The sequence below is a fragment of the Triticum dicoccoides genome, chromosome 6B (genome assembly GCF_002162155.2).
Source record: "Triticum dicoccoides isolate Atlit2015 ecotype Zavitan chromosome 6B, WEW_v2.0, whole genome shotgun sequence".
NCBI classification, from domain to species: Eukaryota; Viridiplantae; Streptophyta; class Magnoliopsida; order Poales; family Poaceae; genus Triticum; species Triticum dicoccoides.
In genome coordinates, this window is record NC_041391.1 from 698516457 (window position 1) to 698523036 (window position 6580).

The following is a 6580-nucleotide window of genomic DNA, read 5'->3' on the forward strand; positions in this document are numbered from 1 at the left end:
AAGGTTTGGGAAACACTTTGTGACCTCCTCGAGATTCACTCAACATCAAGTCAATCGGAAAGAAGAAATCTTCTGGTTGCAAATCCAATTTTATAATATCACCATAAAACTGATCATAGTCATGTATCAACTTTTCCCATCTAGGTCCATGAAATTTAGACATGTGGTTGCAATCTGTAAACTTAATCTTGTAAGACAATTCCTCAGTAGTGCCGAACACAAGGTCAAAATCTTCGTCTTCAAAACCATCCTCAAAAGCTTCATCTTTCCATAAAGAGATCAAAGAAAGGACCTGGTTCCGGTAGTAGCATTGGACATACTGCATAAAAGTAAAATTAAGACAAAGGTAAATAAATGTTTTACTGATTTTCAGAAAAAAAATGCATGAAAGTGTTTTTTTCCTTGAAATTTCCTGGCTTTCAGGCACGGGCATAGGCACCATCTATGACATTTAATTAAACCTATACAAAACAATTGAACTTCTAATTACATTACATCAAAGCCTATAAAATAAAAACAAGGCATGACTCATAAGAACGAGGCAAAGACAATCAACAAAGATTGGGCAACATCAGATTCAACACTGGGACATTTGAGGTTCCCGCAAACATCACACGCCATCTTTGTCAGCGAGATGTAACAATATGTAAGACTCGGGTTCATTAATTATTAAAAAAATTGTTTCAACACTCCGCTAATGGCACAAAGAATTAGAGGACTATATATCACTGATACACGCTTGTTTCAACGAGTAAGATAGAGCGGAACGAATGCTGCAACGGTGATATCCCTCGATATTAGTGTCTCTGTAAAAAAATGAAAAAACATGCACAGACCTCGTCAAATCTACAAGCTTGCAATGAACTAACTGGAAAAAAATCAACGGTTACCCTCCAAGATTATTCCCCTATAGAACCTCTTAAAAGAGGTAAGATATTAACACAAAAACTAATAATAAAAGGGTAACATAAAACAAGAATCCATCTAAAAAACACAGTGCGGAACGCGTAAGTATTAAGCAAAGGGGAGAAAACTTACTGTATTTCAGAGCAAGTGGGCGAATCGTAGATCCATCTATGTGGACTGTAGAGTGAGGAAGACGAAGCAAGAAAGATGGAAGGAACCAGAGCAGAAGGGGAGCGGAAGAGCAAGTGACTCGGGAGAGAAGACGAACAAAACGATGTAGTTATGGAGTAATTATGGAGAGGGAAGTAATTTTTTGTACTCGCTCGCCAAAGCTGAAACTAGTACTAACAATAGTAAATTGCTCCTTGCCATCCCAGCGCAAAAAAAAGGACGGGTGGGGTGGCTGGTGGTTGGTGGGTCTGGCGAGTAGGTGGAGTATTTGGTCGAGCCGGACCATGTCGAAGTCCTCTCGCTCTCTGACTGTATCTCTTCCCTCTCTCTCTCTCTCTCGCTCTACCTCTCTCTCTCTCCTCTCGAATTCGACGTCACCTACGGCATCACATCTGCTCACATCCTCCGGGCCATGTCGACACAAAAGTTCGGACAAGAGCGGAGGAAGGAAGGCTTGAACTTCCTTGAGCTGGATTTTGATTTCTATGTAGGTGATTTACTGCTACATGAGGAGCGTTGAAATGGGGTTTGTTTTCCAAACAAAAGATCTGAGCTATAAACATTCATGTGTCCTTTTAGGAGAACCCTGATACCATCCAGGACCATGATTTCTGTGGCAAAGAGCTCAACCGTCCTCTCTATAGTGTTCTCCACGATACCAAGCCTCTCAGGTGTGTGGCTTTTGAAGGAAGTGACACGGGGAGGAGGTTCTACGGCTGTTCTGTGAAAATTAGTCACTTTCGAAAATCCGAGCTACTTTCTTATTGAATCAAACTGTTTGTATATAGGACTTGTAGTCTTCCAAAGAAGACTTATTTCTTCTTGTGTTTTCCGGTTGATTGTAGAAAACATTGTGTAGTTCTTTTAGTTTACATAAAAGGCTAAAGGTCACTACTTATTTTACATCACTAAAAACAAAAGAAGTGATCTAGACACTCTCATGTTTGTTTACAAATGGGACTTCTGTTTAATGGTTAGTATATTCTTCAAAAAAATCTCTAAATAACTTGACTTCATAGGTAGCTCCAGATTAATTCAAGCTGGCTTAAAAGAAACTAAGTACAATTATGAAATAAATCCGCGGACAAGGTGGGCGAAGTACCATAATTAGTGTTGTGGGTACCTAACCATTGACGCGCCACATTGCACAAACACGGTTCATAGTTAGTTGAATGAGGTTATGAAGCAAGTATATGTGAACTTTATTATATTCCAGAACTCGTGCAACACTGTAATAATAGTCTTTGTTTATTTTGTTCCTTTTTGTTCGCAGAGAGGCGTGAACTGTGGAGTCGTCGAATGGGTTGACCGCCTGTCGGGGATATACCTCGCGGTATGACCCGGCCGGAGTTGTAACCCGGCCGGGACTTGGTAAACCGGCGAGTGTTAAACCGGCAGACAGTTAAGACAGATGGCTAAGACAAACGGTAAACCGGCGAGTGTTAAACCGGCAGACAGTTGAGATAGATGGCTAAAACAGACGGTAAACCGGCGAGTGTTCAACCGGCAGAGTGAAGACAGATGGTAGCACCGGCAGGTGTTGAGTCAATCATAACCGGCAGACAATGTTAAACCGGCAGACGTTAAGAAGCCCAGGAAGGGAAGTCAAAATAGTGTAAGTCTTAGTCCGAGATGGACTCTACATGTAACCCACCCCTCTAACTTATATAAGGAGGGGCAGGGCTCCCCAAAAGAGACAAGAAACAGAAAACAATCTCTAGGGCTAGATACAACTAGAGGAGAGCCGGTTTACGGCGACTCCCTCATGATGATAATGAGATCTAGCCTCAAACAACATGTAGGGTTGTTACTGGATGATGTTTCCCGGGGCCTGAAGCTGTCTAAACCCTTGTCTTGTGTTGCGTCTCTCGATTCCGCTCAACCCCTCTCAAGCTACCACATAGATGCATTGGCCTCGCGACTAAGTCCTCATACTAAGGACATCTGACGTCTTAATTCCACGATAGTTGGCGCCCACCATGGGGCACGCGCATGATGGTGTTGAGTTCTTGAAGGGATCTCTCCTAGGGATCGAGAAGTTTGCAATTTCCGGATGAAGAGCCGATTCGGAAGGATACGCATCGGCGTCGAGTTCATCAGTCCATAATTATAATCTGTGAGATTCAAAAAGTTCAAGTAAATTAGGTGGCGATATGTTTATGTCGTAAGTCGCCAAGAAATCAGCAGTCGGGTTTGATTGCTATTATGTCAACATCAGCAGTCGTAAAGGGTCAAATCTTGAAATCGTTGGTCAACTTTTCTATGGTTACTTCCACATCGAGACACGCCGACACATAAAGAGGAGAAAGGAAGATTACGACAAAGACTCAGATGTAAGTTTTTTCAAGGCTCCTACGACCCGGAAACAGAGATGACAGCGACCCGGACTCGCAGCCGCAGGCCTCATCCACCGCGACCCCGGACTCGCCTCACCTCGCTGAAACGATTGGCCTGACTCTGGTCGAATTGACCCGATTACCACCGTCCTCGCCGACTAATTCCAGACAACCACGACGCACCTCACCCCGGGCCGCTCGACACGCCAAGCCGCACTGAGCTGCCACATCCTCGTTCCAGCAAACCAAAGTAGCCTTAAACCACTGTGGTTACCTGCAAACTGGAGCTTCCGAGAGCTACCACTCCGCCTTGCTGATGTCCCGGTGTTGAACCGCCGCCAGGTCAAGATGACCCGGCCATAACGTTGCAGCAACGGTCGCCGCCGAGCCGCCTACACCCAGAGCTGTCTCGCCTCTGCCGTAGTAGCTGCAGGCTCGGCTGAGCCTTCCCTTCTGTCGCGCCTATTGATCCGCCTCGCCGGATGAGCGCCAGTTCCAAGCGCGCCTGCCGGCCTCCGTTGCCCCACCGTCAAAGTGCCTCCACGAGGCGGTCCGATGCCTCGGGGCGGCCCCCTTCGCCGCTGCCGTGGTCAAGCTAGTCTGCCCAGCTCAAACCGCCGACCACCTCCGCTTTACGCCATTGTGGAAAGCCGCCAAGTCGACTCCGCCACAGCCTCGCCTTCAAGCTGCGACGGTGGCCTAGATCTGCCCGCCAACGCCCCTGTCAATGGCGGCGCAGACGGCGGCGGGCCGTACATCCCCGCGGAGCTGGTCCCGGACATCGTGAAGCACCTAATGAGCCTGCACGACTTCTTCGCTCTCTGCGCCGGTTGCCGCGCCTACCGCGCCGTCCTACCCACGTGTCGGTACCTGCTCGTGCTCTAGCCGCCGCACCTCCTCGTGCCCCACACCGCCGACCCCTCGCTGTCCCTCTTCAAGGTCCTCGAGCCCGGCTGCGCCGCCTTCTCGCTCGCCCTCTTCCACGTCCCCGACTGCCGCCTCTTCCGCTTCCGCGCCCGCCTCCCCTTTGCCAGGACCGGCGGGGTCCTCACCTCAGACGGCGCCCGCGTCGCTGCCGTCGACGGCGCCACCGGCGAGATCCTCGTCACCGATCTCCTCTCCGGCGTGCAGGCCCGCCTCCCCAGGCCCCCGCTGGAGTACAGCCGCGTCATCCTCAGCGGCGGCTACGTCTTCGCCCCGGTGAAGGGCCGCACAGAGATCCAGTACTGCAGCCTCTGGTACGCCCACTCGGTCGTCGCGTCCTATGGCGGCGACTTTGAGATCCAGGACTGGTGCATCGTCAACGGCGCCCTCTACAGGCTCCTCCCCTCCTGCGGGCTTGTGATGGCTTTGCTCCCCAAGGAAAACACAATGGATCTCTAGATGCTTGGGGGTGAATTCGACGAGGACCTTGACGAGACTCTGAAGGAGGCCGTAGGCGGATCATTGCTGGGGGAGTGCGGTGGCGAGCCCCTGCTTATCTGCAAGGTGGGGCGCATCGATCCGGAATACAAGATTTTCCGATGGGATTTCAATGTGGGGAAGTGGGTGATGACAACGAGCCTAGGTGGGCCGACGTTGTTTATTGGCTACGACGATTTCATCGCGTGCCTTGGTCCAGATGTTCCAGGGATCCGTGCCGACTGTGTGTATGGATCATTGCCATGGAGTGGGGCATGGAGCGAGTATTCTCTTATCGACGGGACCTGTAAATGCTTCCCTGTATAGTATCCAGGTGAACCAGGGGTTGGTTTCGGGAGGCCGCAGGTTTGGGTGCTTTTAAGCTTGTTCTGCGACTACTGAGCTTTAATGGAGTCATGCACCAAGCCGTCGCCCCTGCGGTCTGGTCTACATCAACGTGTCAGCCGGCTTATAAAATGCCGCGGACGACTCGCCCGTCCGCCTCTCGCAGCCGATTCACGTGTCCGCGCCGGCTTACAACGCCGTGGCCGACTCGCGGTCCGCGCTGGCTTACAAACGTCGCGGCCAACTCACCCGTCTGCACCGGTTTACCACGCCGCGGCCGGTTCACCCATGAGTGACTTCAACTTCACCTAGCGATCATCAATTTCATGGCGGATTATTTCCGGCCTGGCGCATCAGGTGATATCCGTATAAAATATATTTTTATTGGTACATATTATTTATTGTCAAAGAGCAGTTTATCTTTGTCTTGGTCTGCAATATTGTTGATGCAGGACAATTGTTCACTACATCAAAATGACGTGGTTAACTCGCCCGTCCGCACCGGTTTGCAACACCGCTGGCCAGATTACTGACGCAAATCATATGGGGCCATTCACAACCCGCCACAGTCGACCTCAAGTTTTCATGGATCCACATCGCGTTATCAAACGCCAAGGATATACAATGAGTGTTGCGAAAATCAGTAACTCGCCACCTTGCTTCCAACTTCAACATATGACAGTGTTCTGCTGTTCAGCTATATGCCGGTTTACATCACGGCCAAGTATGAAGAATCTCAAGCCAACTCCCCGAGTCGTCTTAAGACTCGGGGGCTACGATGACATGACTCAGCAAATCTTGCCAGTTTCAGCAAATTTAAGAACCCCAGGACAATGGAGGAAAAAATAACCCGGTCCCGGAGGCTACTGCTATATTGATGAAAATAAAAGGCCGTCAGAAATATTCTGGCTCACAATGATGATTCCGGTTTACAATCTGGTTCAAAGGAAGTCAGTCTCACTGAAGCTCTCAAATCCGGTTTAAGAATTTCCGGTTCAAAAAGGAATTAACTTCTCGCAAGTTCGAGTTTAAAGGCCGTCAGAAAATTTCCGGCTGAAAATGAAGATTCCGGTTTAAAATCCGGTTCAATGGAAAGATGTCTCCTATAAAGCTTTGAAGCTATCAATATCCGGTTCAAAATCCCGGTACAAGAAGAATTTATCTCTTGCAAAAAGTTAAATGTTGCCGAAGAGGACCTGTTGCCATGATGCACGGCATAAACATGGGTATCCCGCCTTATTGGCTTATCATATTATTGGTTACATGGGGGCTTCAGCTGACAAAGTGGAGTTATGTCCATTATTCCGGCTATCACGCATAACAAAGCTTGGGAGCTTCACACCCAAGGGGCCAAAGAGAGTCTTGTTGCTATGCACAGCTCAAACATAGGCACCCATTGAGCACAGCTCACAAAGTTACTT

General features: G+C 48.9%; 1 pseudogene; it reads left to right on the forward strand.

The window, feature by feature from the left end:
- Positions 1 to 3968: 3968 nt before the first annotated feature.
- Positions 3969 to 5216, forward strand: LOC119321545 (annotated as a pseudogene).
- The last annotated feature ends 1364 nt before the right edge of the window (positions 5217 to 6580 follow it).